Raw genomic sequence first — 17,226 nt, 5'->3', positions numbered from 1 at the left:
GAGGGTGTTGATAAAAAGAAATGTGTAGTATATGGTGAGTTTTAGGTTTGTTATTTTTAGACAAATTTTAAAGCAATCAGTTTCTTAATCTGAATTTAACTTAGATGTTGGTCAATGTTTGTTCAACTGTTTGATTAACTGTTATGTAATCACACTTTGTGCCTTTAACACTTTGTGATTTTAACCCCAGCTGCCCCTAGACTGAATATAAAGGAGTGGTATCCTTGATTAAGACAGGCTACAACTGACTCAATTGGTCTGCTGATCAAAGGAGATAACTTGCTCTGAGTTGGAGCAAAAACCAGGCCAGATATATACCATAAACTATGCTTCACTGACCAATACTATGCAGGAAAAAAAAAAAAAAAAATCTATGCAAGAGAGACAGCCACATACATTTAAATTTAAATCCACACACGATTGCATGAGGTTCTATGCAGAATATAGGTGCAATAAGCAGGATGAGACAGTCACATACATTTAAATCCACACACGATTGCACGAGGTTCTATGCAGAATATAGGTGCAATAAGCAGGATGAGACAGTCACATACCTGAGGGATGAAATTAAATAAACAGATGATTAGTCCATATTCATTCAGGATAACTGTTTGATTAACTGTTATGTAATCACACTTTGTGCCTTTAACACTTGGTCCTTTTAACCCCAGTTGCCCCTAGACGGAATATAAAGGAGTGGTATCCTTGATTAAGACAGGCTGCAACATGCACTTTATTGATTATATCATAACAAACCCTCCAACATGTCCCCTTCCATCAGGTACAAAATGCTCTGCTCCTGGACTTCACAACTTATTTATGAGCGGAGTCACCTTTGTTGAACTAGTTCATTGATGAGAAAGGTGTTTCTCACCAATTAACTAGGTGTTTTTTTGTCGACCGATGAAAACCATCATGTGTGTAATAGCCCTAAAGCTGGGCATCCACTATACAATTTTCTGTCAGATATCTGTCCAACCTGGCTAATTGGAATGAAAACCTGGTAATGTATGAGAGCAGATGACAGTCGATCATATGGTTTTAAACACTGAAAAAAGGACAAAAACAATTGTTCAAATTGGTTAAATTTGTGTGTTTTAACCAATTCGTCTGAACAACCATTTTTGGCAATTTTCCAAAGTTTGTGAGCAAATGGATGATTGTCATTTGCTCCCATACATTACCAGGTTTTCATTCCAACCAGCCAGTTTGGACAGATAGCTGACAGAAAATTGCCGAGTTAAGTTGAAATTACTGCAGTTTGTATAATGTAAAATCTGCAAAATCGTTCAGCGCATGACAATACACAGGCTGCAGATATATGTGTAATACCCCACTATGCAAGGTATTATGTAAGATCTGTGTATAGCCCTACAGCGCATGTATGTCAGTACACAAGCCGACTATTCCCAGCAGTCTACATTGGGAACCGCTACAATGTAGCTAACGATGTAACCACAAGATTAATTGAGGTGAACCTTGCGGTTACCATCAAGGGCTACAATGTAGCAGTTCCCACCATAGACTTCAAAGGAGATTTCACACCATTGAAGTCTATGGGGAGACAGGCAGACCGCACAGCGAATCAGCGGGCAGCTCCTACGGAGGCGCCTGCTGAATGGCTGGTGGCTCCTGCAATTACTAGGCACACGTGGGTCCCATTCATTCGCGTGGAGGAAGGGTATGTGTAAACATACCCTTCCTCCTGTTCGTAATGGAATTTTTCATTTTGTTATTTGTAACCTTCTGGATGCCTACATGGAACGAAGTAATGGAAGTGGAATGAGTAACATAATCAATGCATAGTAGAGGTGAGTATTGATTTTCTATTCAGGTATCCATGGATGCTACATGGAGAAGTGGACATGAATGGCTACAGGGATACATAGGTGAGTATATGTGAGAGTAAGTGTGAATGTATGTTTAAATAAAATTGTACTGTCACGGTGTGTGTGTCTTGATGTTTTTTAATATTTATTTTACAGTAGAAATACAGGTACCAGCGGGCCTGTAATGCCCCCCATGCTGGTACTTGTGGTTCTCCAACAGCAGAGGTTCTCCAACAGCAGTATGTGGGGGCACTGTAGTTCTATTGCAAGAGACAATATTTTCACTTCTATTTTTACACATTTACACTATCAACTCGGCACCCACCAGCCAGGGGTGCCAGGGATAGCCCCGGGCTATCAGCCTAGGCCTGGGGTGTCCTGGAGGGGGACCCTTTTTTTGATGGGGTCCCCACCTCCCCAGAGATCCCCAAGCTTGGGCTTACTAGCAGTCAGGTTTAATGCTTTGGACGGGGGTTCCGGTGAAAGCGTAACCCAGGGCTGGTTATAAATACAGGGGACTCCTACTCATTTTGTCCCCTGTATTTCCACAACCTGGACGGGCTCAGAAAAGCCCTGTGCTGGTTCTTAAAATACAGGGGACCCCTACGCATTTTGTCCCCCGTATTTTTAAAACCAGCACAGGCTCTAAAGAGCCCGGCACTGGGAACGCTTTATTTTTTATTACAAATGTTATATATATATATATATATATATATATATATATTGCGATAGGAGCACTGGTAAAGTGGTCTGTGGCAGGTACATTTGTCCCAGATTCCTGTCTTTTGTGTTTTAAACCCCCAGGAGAAAGTCTGCAGTATAGCAGGCTTGAGTTTCGGCTTTTTGAAAAGCCGGTTTGGGACCTGGGGGTTGTGGGTGAGAGGAGAGGGAGGGCTCCACCCACGGCCACTCCAGGTTTTGGTTCTCTTAGCCTGGTAACAGGCTTGATTGGGTTCCCACCTGAGAGTGGCCAATATAAGCCTAGTGTATTGAGGGCTGATTGTCTCACCTGGGAGAGCAGACAGGGAGTTTGCTCAGAGACACTTGGAAAACCTATCTGTGAGTACTGTACTGTACTGTACTGTGCTGTGCTTTGTTGATGGCGAGGGCATTAGGCCCTGCCAGGTTCTGGTAGTGAGGGAACTACCTGTGAAGTTAGTGCCCCGACAGGGCTAGGATTTACGTTTATGTTTTCTTTGTGTTATTTCTGACATTGTACAATAAAGACTGGCGCCGACCAGCTTGTACTTGCATCCAGACTGGTGTGCTGCTTCCCTGCTGCTGTGTGTGTGTGTGTAAGGAAGGAGTCCTCTACCCAGGAGAGGGACCCCCTAACCTAACTGTGTCACAATATGGTGGAGAATGCGGGCACCCACACACACTAAAGTTGCAGCGAGAGGAAAACTTTCCGTTTAAAAATTAAAGGGACAGACACCCAATTTGTGAGTGTGGAAATAACACTGTGTCCTTGGAGTCCCAGAGAGGAGGCGTCAGCCAATGCTCAGAGAGGCAAGGTTCACCTTCCAACCTACACCCCAGGACAAAATGGAGGACATTATTAAAGCCTTGCTCCAAGCTACAGCAGTTCAGCAGGAGACAAACAAAGCTCAGCAGGAATCTACCAGGGCTCAGCAGGAATCCACCAGGGCTCAGCAGGAATCCACCAGGGCTCAGCAGGAATCCACCAGGGCTCAGCAGGAATCCACCAGGGTGCAACTGTTGGCCTTGACCGCCCAGGGGCAACAACAGGTTGCCATCGAGGAAACCCGCCGGGCTTTAGCGGAAAACAGCCAGGCCATAAAAGAGGTGGTACAGCACCTGATCGCCCGGCCCAGAGATGTTGGTACTGGTCCTCCCACCACCACTCACTCCGTACGAGCCAGTCACTTCCTCCAGAAGATGACTTCGGGCAATGATGTGGAGGCCTATCTCACCGCATTTGAAAGAACGGCCGAAAGGGAGAGTTGGCCCAAGGAGCAGTGGGCAAGTCTGGTGGCACCTTTTTTGTCTGGGGAGCCACAAAAGGCCTATTTTGACTTATGCCTGGCTGATGCCAAGGACTATAAAAAAACTAAAACAGGAGATCCTAACTCGCTTGGGAGTCACCACCTTTGTTCGTGCCACTGGTCCACCGCTGGGAGTTCCATATGGACAAGCCTCCACGTTCACAGATGCATGACCTCTTCCATCTGTCCTCAAAATGGCTACAGCCCAAGACGCTGACGGAACCACAGATCGTGGAAAGGGTCGTGATGGACCGGTACCTGCAATCATTACCTGCGACTCTGCGCAAATGGGTGAGCCATGCAGACCCTAAGTCCGCGGACCAGTTGGTCAAGCTGGTGGAGAGGTACGTGGCGGCTGAGGAGCTGATGTGTATGCCCCACTGAGCCCCGATGGTGCACCGGCGAACTCCCACAGACACTGGTAAGACTGTTCCAGGGGAGAAGGGTGCTGGGCGGTGGAATGTACCTAAGACTGAGGGTGTAGAACCTGGAGACAGGCCTGCCAGGCCAGGAAGGTTCTTGCCCCGTAAACGACTAGACATTAATATGACTCAGTGTTTCCGATGTGGTGGCTTCGGCCATATTGCCGCTAATTGTGCACTTACAACTGAACCTATGCAATGTGATACTGCTCATGTCTACCGCAGGGGGTCTTTCTTTGCACAGATAGCCTGTACGGCTGACCGGCAGGCTGAGACTGATAAGCACATGTGTGTACTCACTGTAGATGGCAACCGAGTAGAGGCACTGTTAGACTCTGGTAGCTTGGTGACACTTATAAAAGCTGAGCTGGTGAACCCCTTGAGGCATGCAGGGAAAACTGTTGGTGTGACCTGCATACATGGGGATACTCGATATTATGTTACGGCCGAGGTGAACATCGAGACACCATGTGGCTCTGCTATAGTTTCTGTGGGTTTGGTGCATGGTCTGGTGTACGATGCAATATTGGGGAGAGACTTTTCTCACTTCTGGAAGTTGTGGGAAAGCCGTTTTGTTCCAGAGGTGAACAACCCCGATCCATTTGAGAAGGCTGTCGATGTAGTGGAGGAGGGAGTTTCTTCTGAGTCAGAGTTATTCCCTTTTTCTACTATGGTTGGCGAACTAGAGAATGCGGAACGTGACGGTGGCCCGCCAACTGATGTGCCTCCCATTGAGGTGGGAAGTGTTGTTGGGCCAGGTGATCGTCTGCCTGATTTAGAGGTCAGAAGAGAGGTCTTTGCCGTGGAGCAGTTGAATGACCCTACTTTGGTAAAAGCCAGGGAGAATATAAAAGTAGTTGATGGTAAACCCGTAGACCCTGATAGTCCTTTGTCCTATCCCCACATGGCAATGTGTCAGGATTTGTTATATCAGGTGACTAAGAAGGGGGAAGATGTTGTGGAACAACTAATAGTTCCCAAAGCCTACAGAAGAACAGTGTTGGATCTGGCCCATGGTCATATAACGGCAGGCCATCTAGGGGTAGAGAAAACCACTGAGCGAATAATGCAGAGGTTTTTCTGGCCCGGGCTTCATAAAGAGGTATCTGACTTTTGCGCATCCTGCCCTGAGTGTCAGTATCATGCTCCCAGGCCACATTTTAAGGGTCCACTAGTTCCATTGCCTATCATAGAGGTGCCGTTTGAAAGAATAGCGATGGATTTGGTTGGACCCTTAATGAAGTCTGCCAGGGGACACCAGTATATTCTGGTCATAATGGATTACGCTACCAGGTACCCGGAAGCGATCCCGTTACGCAATACGTCAACCAAGACCATTGCCAGAGAGCTAGTTCATGTCTTTAGCAGGCTGGGTATACCTAAGGAGATACTAACTGACCAGGGTACACCGTTTATGTCCAAAGTCATGAAAGAGTTATGCCGCCTGTTCAAAATCGAACAGTTAAGAACTTCGGTTTATCACCCTCAAACCGATGGGCTGGTCGAGAGGTTTAACAAGACATTAAAACACATGCTTAGGAAAGTGGTCGACAAGGATGGTAGGGATTGGGACTACTTATTGCCGTATTTATTGTTGGCCATAAGAGAAGTTCCCCAGTCCTCCACCGGGTTTTCACCCTTCGACTTGTTGTATGGGAGACACCCAAGGGGGTTACTAGACATTGCCAAAGAGACATGGGAGGGGCAGTCTAGTCCTTACAAAACGGTGATTGAGTATGTTTCTCAAATGCAGGAGAGAATTGCTGCGGTAGTGCCGATAGTGAGAGAGCACCTGGAACAGGCTCAACAGGCACAGCAGAGGGTATACAACCGCAATGCTCGGTTATGCAGCTTTGCTCCTGGGGACAGAGTGTTAGTATTGGTTCCCACTGTGGAAAATAAACTTTTGGCTAAATGGCAAGGGCCCTTTGAAATCTTAGAAAGAGTGGGGCAGGTCAATTACAAAGTTTACCAGCCGGGGAAAAGAAAGCCGGAACAGATATACCATATAAATCTGTTAAAGCCCTGGAAAGATAGAACGGTACTGTCGGCCGGCCGAGACCCTCCAGTAAGTCCAGGGCCCTTAGTTCCCGAAGTGACAGTGGCAAAAACCATGTCGGCAATTCAACAACAAGAGGTCAAGGAGTTTCTGATTAGAAATAGGGTGCTGTTCTCTGACGTACCTGGGAAAACCTCGGTCATTAAACATGACATCATCTCTGACCCAGGGGTTAAAGTTAATCTAAAGCCCTATAGGTTACCAGAAGCACAAAGAGAATCTGTGTCGAAAGAAATTAAAAATATGCTAGAGTTAGGGGTTATTGAAGAATCACATAGTGAATGGTCAAGTCCCATTGTGTAGATTCCAAAGCCCGACGGGAGTGTGCGTTTCTGCAATGACTTCCGAAAGTTGAACAGATGCCTACCCGATGCCAAGAGTGGATGAACTGATTGAGAGACTAGGGACGGCAAGGTATTTAACCACTCTTGACCTAACCAAAGGGTATTGGCAAGTACCGTTAACCGATAGCGCCAAACAAAAGACAGCTTTTTCAGCGCCAGAGGGCTTGTTTCAGTACAAGATGTTGCCCTTCGGGCTACATGGGGCACCTGCTACCTTCCAAAGAATGATGGACAGGATTCTAAGGCCCCATAGACGGTATGCGGCTGCTTATCTGGATGACGTAGTCGTTCATAGTCCTGAATGGCAGTCTCACTTACCCAGGGTACAAACAGTGTTGGACTCCATCTATAAGGCAGGTTTGACAGCCAACCCAAAAAAGTGTTGTCTAGGCATGGAGGAAGTAAAATATCTGGGATACACCATTGGCAGAGGCCTGATAATGCCTCAGCTCAATAAAGTTGATGCCATACAAAACTGGCCATGGCCTCTGAATAAGAAGCAGGTGAGAGCCTTCTTGGGATTTATGGGGTATTACAGGAGGTTTATACCCAACTTTGCCACCATGGCAGTCCCACTGACTGACCTGACCAAAGGCAAACAAAAAGTCATGGTAGAATGGAGTCCTGAGGCAGAGAAAGCTTTTCAGGAGTTGAAACTAGTGTTGTGTTCCCAACCAGTCCTGATGACTCCTAATTTTGAAAGGGAATTCATAGTACAAACCAATGCATCAGAAGTAGGTATAGGAGCGGTCCTGTCCCAGAACAAGAAGGGTGAGGAACACCCTATTTTCTATCTTAGCAGAAAGTTGAATGTACATGAGAGAAACTATGCCACAGTGGAGAAGGAGGCGTTGGCCATAAAGTGGGCATTAGAGGCTCTCAGGTACTACTTGGTCGGAAGAAAGTTCAAATTGATCACTGACCATGCCCCTCTGAAGTGGATGTCTGAAAATAAGGACAGTAATGCGAGAATTACAAGATGGTTCTTGGTGTTACAAACTTTTAAATTTTCAGTGGAACACAGGCCAGGAAGCCAGCTGGCCAATGCTGACGCGTTGTCACGCGTTCATTGTTTGGGGGCTTCAGTTGTTCCGCCCCACAGGTCGAAACAAAGGGGGGATATGTGATAGGATCACTGGTAAAGTGGTCTGTGGCAGGTACATTTGTCCCAGATTCCTGTCTTTTGTGTTTTAAACCCCCAGGAGAAAGTCTGCAGTATAGCAGGCTTGAGTTTCGGCTTTTTGAAAAGCCGGTTTGGGACCTGGGGGTTGTGGGTGAGAGGAGAGGGAGGGCTCCACCCACGGCCACTCCAGGTTTTGGTTCTCTTAGCCTGGTAACAGGCTTGATTGGGTTCCCACCTGAGAGTGGCCAATATAAGCCTAGTGTGTTGAGGGCTGATTGTCTCACCTGGGAGAGCAGACAGGGAGTTTGCTCAGAGACACTTGGAAAACCTATCTGTGAGTACTGTGCTGTGCTTTGTTGCTGGCGAGGGCATTAGGCCCTGCCAAGTTCTGGTAGTGAGGGAACTACCTGTGAAGTTAGTGCCCCGACAGGGCTAGGATTTACGTTTATGTTTTCTTTGTGTTATTTCTGACATTGTACAATAAAGACTGGCGCCGACCAGCTTGTACTTGCATCCAGACTGGTGTGCTGCTTCCCTGCTGCTGTGTGTGTGTGTAAGGAAGGAGTCCTCTACCCAGGAGAGGGACCCCCTAACCTAACTGTGTCACAATATATATATATATATATATATATATATACACACACACTCACACAGAAAAATACACCTATCTAATGGATATGTGCATGTTTCTGTGTTTACTCTGACCTGCTCAGGATAAACTCGCTATCCTGAAGCTGGTCTATTGTTGTTGCAATTTCTCAGGCAGTAATATGTGCTAGTGAAGCACTCGCACTCTATTACACTGTCTGAGTTCGTTCTTGAGAATGGGAAAACATCTGGATGCGAGATGCTTTCTGCAAGTTATAGTAAAGCCTGAAAAATGTGAGTTTTACTATAGTCGCACATTACATTTGCTAGTGAGTAAAAAATGCGAGTTTAGCGCTTAACTCACAAATTTTACAAATTCGCACTCTGGGCCTGATTCTGCAAGGATCGCTATTGCGGTCGCAGCTCCGTAATCACACACAGATCCACTGCGAAAATTTGCTAATGATTGCAGTCGCAAGGCCGTCGCAGCCTAACATAAGGACGCCAACATCCCCTTACGCACACCTGTAATACTTAGCTAAATAGCGAAAGTGATACCATCGGTACCATCGAGTCTGTCCCTCAGGCAGAATTACGGCAGCCCTGACCTTACTTATGAACTGCTAACTCAAGCTCCGTATCCTATCGCAATGGCTAATTTATTCATGCCCATGTAACGGTTTGCAAACGTACTGTCACACCTACATTTCACCGACCACACCCCTGTCACCACCCCCAAACGCTCTCTGTCTGTCACTCACTGTGTGATGTTTTACCCTGCTCTGCGTGTACGCAGTGTGATCGCAGTTCAGCGGTCGCACACGTGCACTGCTGCTTTGAGACATGCACAGTGCATAACAAATGGCCGACTGCTTATGGAGATCTGGAAAACATGCACTGTTAGGGGTACACTGATATACCCTGGTGGCCAAAATTGCGGACACGTTTTGAAATTAGAATGTTTTTCAACTTTGAATGCTTATAAAAACTGTTTCACTTCACTCAGTGCAATGATTCATGTATCAAATTAAAGGAAATTTAATGCTGAATACAACACAATAAACAGAGGTCAATTATTTGCATTACAAGGGAAGTTATGCTACTTTCAGTCAGACAAAGAAGCACAGATGCGTGAGATTCAAGAAGCAGATTGTAGTAACAGCTACTAACAGCCAATCGGAATCGTCCTTTATGAGCAGGTGCAAGGTCATGTTCAAAGGTGGGAAAGGTCAGTTTGGCTGTTTCATTTTGCAGAATAAAGTTGGTTACTGAAGTGCAATTACGGTTGGATGTTTGTGTGTATTTTTTACTGCTAACGACAGTGTAAAAAATAAATACAACAATGTCATCCAGGCAAAGTGGTCACCCAGGAAGAGATCAAGGATTGTGGCGTTACGTGAAAATGGTCTTTTGTATGCAGCAATTTCAAGAGAAGTTGGTGGGAATGTGACAACATCAGGAGTACGAAACTTTTGTTTACGCTATATGGAAACACAATCCATACAAAACAAAGAAGGAAAAGGCCGGAAAAAGTGCACAACAGCTGTTGATGATAGAAGAATAAAACGAATTTGCGTCAGGGATAGATGGATGTCATCTGCGGCCATTAGCAGTGAAGTGAGGCCCTGATTCAGAGCCAGACGCTCTGAAAGAGCGCTCGCTCTGAATCGGGGTGTTTTTTTTTTTGGAGCGGCCTCCTGGTCGCTCGCATAGCTATGGGTGACCAGTGGCTCGGATTTTATACCCCACAGTAAGGCATCTAATTACTTTTAAATTACCTGCTCATTGTCAGGGGTCTTATACAGTGACCCCAGTAGTGGCCCCCCTATGCAGTGCCCCTTATATAATTCCCCCAGTAGTAGTCCCACCAGTGCAGTGCCCCCAGTAGTAGTCCCACCAGTGCAGTACCCCCAGTAGTAGCACCCCCAGCAATGCCCCCAGTAGTAGTCCCCTCCCCCTCAGCAATGCCCCCAGTAGTAGTCCCCCCCCAGCAATGCCCCCAGGAGCAGTCCACCCCAGCAGTGCACCCAGTAGTAGTCCTCCCAGCAGTACCCCTAGTAGCAGTACCACCCAGCAGTACCCCCAGTAGTAATCCCCCCCAGCAATGCCCAAAGAAGTCCCCCCTAGCAGTACCGCTAGTAGTAACCCCCCCAGCAATGCCCCCAGTAGTCCCCCCCTGCAGTACCAGTAGTAGTAACCCCCCCAGTAGTCCCCCCCAGCAGTACCAGTAGTAGTAACCCCCCCAGCAATGCCCCCAGTAGTCCCCCCCAGCAGTACCAGTAACCCCCCCAGCAATGCCCCCCAGTAGTCCCCCCCAGCAGTACCAGTAGTAGTAACCCCCCCAGCAATGCCCACAGTAGTCCTCCCCATCAGTACCAGTAGTAGTAACCCCCCCAGCAATGCCCCCCAGTAGTAGTCCCCCCCACCAGTACCAGTAGTAGTAACCCCTCCCTCCCTGGCCAGACAGACACACATAAAAAAAATGCCTCCACTTACCTTGATCTCCGCTGCGGCATCAGCTCCTCCGTCTGGCGTCCTCCCGGGTTGGCCCACTCTGCTTGATGGGAGAGCTCTCCCATCAGCCACTGCGGGAGCCAGGAGATGCAGCGCCGGCAGTGGGCGCAGCAGCCGATGAGAGTCTCTGTTTGACTCTCATCGGCTGCTAAAAGAAATACACAGCAGTCGGCGCCGGCGGCTGTGTGTTTCTTATGCTAATAGTGTAGTATGGACGGCACTTATGTACTGTCCGCACTACTGCCCTGCCTGGGTGATTAACAGATGCTAGAGGTCCAGTAGGACCTCTAGCATTTGTCTCCTCCGAGGCGGCGGCCATTTTTGGAGGGCCTTTTTCTGCAGATTACGTGCGGACGGCTATTCCGCATGGAATCTGCAGCCACAGTGCCCCACAAACCCCCACGCCCTCAAGCCACCACGGGGTCTACAGGGGCTGTAGTTACGCCACTGTGCAGGGGGCTTTGGTGAGATACAATTGCTCCCGTGCGAAGTTGGGGTGGGTCGGTAGTGCTAGATAAAAACCCTTAGGGCACACTTGCCTTTTTCCAAATTTCTGGTGTTCTACTTGACTCCCTGAGAGTTGGCAACTCTCCTGGATCCCTCCCACTTCCCCAGGCACCCTGCTATAACAGCCTAGAAGGAACACTATGGGCCTGATTGAGGGATGGACAGATTTGGAGAGCCACACACAAGCGGCTGTGCAAATATGACCATCTCTGATGCAAATGCAGAAGGAGGTGTTCAGGCTGGGATCACCATCGAGACCGATGGTCACCATGGTTGGTCCTTTGGTCAGGCTGAAGCTTCCCACAGCCTGAACAGGTGCTGGTCACGTAAGAGGCCAGGAATATTCATCCACCCATGCAGGCCCTGGCCTCTTCCCTCCCTGGAAAACAGGGGCAACAAGCCCCCATTTCAGGGAATCGTGACCGGCCACACCCCTGCTCCTCCCCCAAATGCTGCGGCTTTATTTGACAATTACATTAAGTTTATGCAAAGAGTCAATATTTGCAGTGTTGACCCTTCTTTTTCAAGACCTCTGCAATTCGCCCTAGCATGCTGTCAATCAATTTCTGGGCCACATACTGACTGATGGCCGCCAATTCTTGCCTAATCAATGCTTGGAGCTTGTCAGAATTTGTGGGTTTTTGTTTGTCCACCCGCCTCTTGAGGATTGACCACAAGTTCTAAATAGGATTAAGATCTGGGGAGTTTCCTGGCTATGAACCCAAAATTTCTTTTGTTCTCCGAGCCACTTAGTTATCATTTTTGCCTTATGGCAAGGTGCTCCATCATGCTGGAAAAGGCATTGTTCGTCACCAAACTGTTCTTGGATGGTTAGGAGAAGTTGCTCTTGGAGTATGTTTTGGTACCATTCTTTATTCATGGTTGTGTTCTTAGGCAAAATTGTGTGACCCCACTCTCTTGGCTTAGAAGCAGCCCCACACATGAATGGTCTCCGGATGCTTTACTGTTGGCATGACACAGGACTGATGGTAGCACTCACCTTTCCTTCTCCGGACAAACGTTTTTCCAAATGCCCCAAACAATCTGAAAATCCGAAAAAATAACTTTACCCCAGTCCTCAGCAGTCCAATCCCTGTACCGTTTGCAGACTATCAGTCTGTCCCTGATGTTTTTCCTGGAAGAAGTGGCTTCTTTGCTGCCCTTCTTGACACCAGGCCATCCTCCAAAAGTCTTTGCCTCACTGTGCGTGAAGATGTTTTCACACCTGCCTGCTGCCATTCCTGAGCAAGCTTTGCACTGGTGGTGCTCCAATCCCGCAGCTGAATCAACTTTAGGAGAGGGTCTTGGTGCTTTCTGGACGTTCTTGGGCGCCCTAAAGCCTTCTTCACAACTATTGAACCTGTCTCCTTGAAGTTCTTGATGATCTGATAAATGGTTGATTTGGGTGCAATCTTACTAGCAGCAATATCCTTGCCTTTGAAGCCCCTTTTGTGCAAAGCAATGGTGACTGCACGTGTTTCCTTGCAAGTAACCATGGTTAACAAAGGAAGAACAATGATTTCAAGCTACACCCTCATTTTAAAGCATCCAGTCTGTTATTCTAACTCGATCAGCATAACAGAGTGATTTCCAGCCTTGTCCTTGTCAACACTCTCATCTGTGTTAACGAGAGAATCACTGACATGTCAGCTGGTCCTTTTGTGGCAGGGCTGAAATGCAGTGGAAATGTTGTTTTTGGGATTTAGGGCCTTATTCAGGTTGGATCGCAATGCTGCATTCGCACGCCGCTGGCCACTGCGAAAATATGTTAATGAATGCATTCGCACTGCTGTCGCAGCACAAGATGCAGATGCCCAGCACTACATAATGCCGCCCCCTTTGCCTCTTCTCATATCCGTATTAATGTGCAAGTATGCTAAATCATCGGTAACATCGGAGCTGCACACACACTTGTAGTTGACATGACCCTGCCACAGAAGTTGCTAAACTTCCTGCACGCAGTGATTATTCAGGTTGTGTATGGGTTCACTGTGAATAATTTATTCACACCCCTGCAACGGCGTTCGAACGCACTGACACGCCTGCATTCGCACGACCACCCTCCATCACCACCCACAAACGCCACTTCCTGTCCATCACTTAGTGATGGATCTGCATACTGTCTGCAATCGCATTCCCGATCGCACCGTCTGGTTCGCGCACGCGCACTGCGTCTTATACGCATTCGCAGATTGGGAAACATCGGCCGGCTGTGTGCGAACACAACATTGTGAACCAACCTGAGTAAGGCCCTAAGTTCATTGTCATGTCAAAGAGGTACTTTGCAATTCATCTGATCACTCTTCATGACATTCTGGAGTATATACAAATTGCCATTATAAAAACTGAAGCAACAGACTGAAAACCAATACTTGTGTCATTCTCAAAACTTTTGGCTATGGCTGTACTGGCTGTGAGACACCACGGATGCCAACACCAACAATGCCACATACAAACACACAAAGCTTCTCTGTCGGACATCCTCCTGTGACCGTTGGTCCCATCCTTCAGTCAGTTGTTTGTTCCACTTGGGCTACATGCAGCACATTGCTGCTGCCAGTGCACTTTCTACTTGGCAGTCTGCCAGCACCTGAATGTCAGTCAGTGCAGATGTCTATTTGGACCAGAAGAGTGTATTCTGCCTAGAGCACTCCACTCGCTCTCAGTCTGAACTCCCGTTATTTGGTTCATACAAGGTACTCTAACGCACAACAGTACAGCATTGGGGCTTTTACTTCAACTCTCATATTTCATACGATATTACCTCTATCATCAGTGCTACTGACATCATTTACCACTTGTGGTTTTAATGCTTTACATATCTATGTGTTATATTAATAAATTTTCGCTTTTTGCATTTCAACTTGCTTGCTCAGAATGCTGGCGCTGGAATCCCGACGGTAAGTAGTGGGGTTAAAGGTTATGTCTAGACACTAGGGGGCGTGTTAGGCACTAGGGGGGAAGGTTAGGTTTAGGCTTCGTGGAGAGGAGGTTAGGTTAAGGCTGTGGGGGAGAGGTTTAGATTTAGGCAGCGGAGAGGGAGGGTTAGGGCAGGGGCAGATTGGGCCACCAGGACAGCGGGAAAGTTCCTGCTGGGCTGGTCCCATCCTTCCCTCTACCGGGCCGGCTAGCACTGCCTGCAAGCCTGTGCAGGCGGCCGCGCTTCCGGGATCTGCGGGGTGGGTGATCTAGGGCTGCCAGCAGCCGAATGTGCATGGCTAGCTGCGGGATGCAGACAGGAGGAGGCAGGCAGTAGATGTTCGCTGGCTGCTCTGTGTTGTATAGCACACAATCAGAGCAACCGGCAGCTCTGCCTCCCTGTGTACCTCTCAGTCATTCTCGGCTGTCGGCAGGTACGCATGCGCTGAGCAGTGCACACCACAGCAGAAGCTGGCTCATAGAATTAATGAACCAGAGTAAGACCAACGAAAGAAAAGTTTGTTTGCAGACGGTGCCGGACAGGGTGTGGGGAGAGTGTGTATTGAAGGGGTGAGAGTGCTGTGAGAGCTAGCATTGAAGTGGACGAGGGAGGGGGAGGGGGGGTAGGAGTGCTGTGAGAAGTGGACATTTAAGTGGGAGGGGGAGGAAGGAGTGCTGTGAGAGGTGGACATTCAAGTTGGAGGGGGTAGGAGTGCTGGGAGAGGTGGACATTGAAGTGGGAGGAGGTAGGAGTGCTGGGAGAGGTGGACATTGAAGTGGGAGGGGGTAGGAGTGCTGTGAGAGGTGCACATTGAAGTGGGAGGGGGGAAGGAGTGCTGGGAGAGGTGGACATTGAAGTGGGAGGGGGGTAGGAGTGCTGGGAGAGGTGGACATTGAAGTGGGAGGAGGTAGGAGTGCTGGGAGAGGTGGACATTGAAGTGGGAGGGGGTAGGAGTGCTGTGAGAGGTGCACATTGAAGTGGGAGGGGGGAAGGAGTGCTGGGAGAGGTGGACATTGAAGTGGGAGGGGGGTAGGAGTGCTGGGAGAGGTGGACATTGAAGTGGGAGGGGGGGAAGGAGTGCTGTGAGAGGTGGACATTGAAGTGGGAGGGGGAGGAAGGAGTGCTGTGAGAGGTGGACATTCAAGTGGGAGGGGGTAGGAGTGCTGGGAGATTTGGACATTCAAGTGGGAGGGGGGGAAGGAGTGCTAGGAGAGGTGGACATTGAAGTGGGAGGGGGTAGGAGTGCTGTGAGAGGTGCACATTGAAGTGGGAGGGGGGAAGGAGTGCTGGGAGAGGTGGACATTGAAGTGGGAGGGGGGTAGGAGTGCTGGGAGAGGTGGACATTGAAGTGGGAGGGGGGGAAGGAGTGCTGGGAGAGGTGGACATTGAAGTGGGAGGGGGGGTAGGAGTGCTGTGAGAGGTGGACATTGAAGTGGGAGGGGGGAAGGAGTGCTGGGAGAGGTGGGCATTGAAGTGGGAGGGGAGTAGGAGTGCTGGGAGAGGTGGACATTGAAGTGGGAGGGGGGGTAGGAGTGCTGTGAGAGGTGGACATTGAAGTGGGAGGGTGGGTAGGAGTGCTGTGAGAGGTGGACATTGAAGTGGGAGGGGGGGAAGGAGTGCTGGGAGAGGGGGACATTGAAGTGGGAGGGGGGGAAGGAGTGCTGGGAGAGGTGGACATTGAAGTGGGAGGGGGGGTAGGAGTGCTGTGAGAGGTGGACATTGAAGTGGGAGGGGGGAAGGAGTGCTGGGAGAGGTGGGCATTGAAGTGGGAGGGGAGTAGGAGTGCTGGGAGAGGTGGACATTGAAGTGGGAGGGGGGGTAGGAGTGCTGTGAGAGGTGGACATTGAAGTGGGAGGGGGGGTAGGAGTGCTGTGAGAGGTGGACATTGAAGTGGGAGGGGGTAGGAGTGCTGGGAGAGGTGTACAATATAGTTGCCGTAGGCAGGGTAGAGGTGCTGAGAGAGGTGGACATTGAAGTGGCGAAGGGGGGGATAGGTGTGCTGTTAGAGGTGATCATTGTAGAGGGGGAGTTCCGTGACCAGATCTGTCACCGCAGACTCTCTTAAGTTGTGTACATTCTAGACGGCGTTTGTCTGCAGTGACAACATAGTGGGTACACACACTGCATGATTTTAACGATTTGTCATTGGGCAAATAGTTGAAAAAAAATCTAGTGTGTATGTACCTTTACCCTGTCACCCACCACACCTGTCCCTGCTGAGGCTGCTGGTGGAAGGGACTGGGAGCTTTTCTCTTCTGCCACCGACAGGTCGGGTTGTTCTTCTGTGGGGAGCTAGGGCAATTAATGAGTATTTTATTTTTTTCCTGTCAGGGCCAATTAGTTTTTTATTCTTTCTCTGGGAGCCAATGTATGTTTTTACCTGTGGAGGCCAGTGTATGTTATTTTTTCCTGTGGCAGCCAATGTGTGTGGTTATTTTTCCCATCGGGCCAATATGTTTGCTTTTTTTTTCCTGTGGGAGCCAATGTGTTTTATTGTTTTACTGTGGGGGCCAATGTGCATATTTGTTTTTGTTTTTTTTTAAATTGGGGGCCATACACAGACGGATGATCTGTACCTAGTATAGGCATAGGCAAACACAGGGGGGGTTTCCATCTGCCTGGAAACCCCCTCCCCAGCACAAACCATGACCAAAATAGAAATAGTAATATAATAGAATATTACTAGTGCTGCAAGTTCTTCTCAGTATCACAAATGAAATGATTAGCACCACCCATGGATCTTTTAAAATGTGTCAGCCAGTAATAAATATACCTGTACACCAACTAGGAGATGTGGAAAACATGCACTGTTAATGGTGCACTGCTATAGACCATCAATAGGGTTAATTATTAATACTGTTTAATAATACACTATCCAGTACATAAGGAGACCGATATGTACATATGCTGTATG

The sequence above is a fragment of the Taudactylus pleione genome, unplaced genomic scaffold (assembly GCF_031769625.1).
Source record: "Taudactylus pleione unplaced genomic scaffold, aTauple2 ptg000012l, whole genome shotgun sequence".
Taxonomy (NCBI): Eukaryota; Metazoa; Chordata; class Amphibia; order Anura; family Myobatrachidae; genus Taudactylus; species Taudactylus pleione.
Note: the sequence above shows the minus strand (reverse complement) of the source record.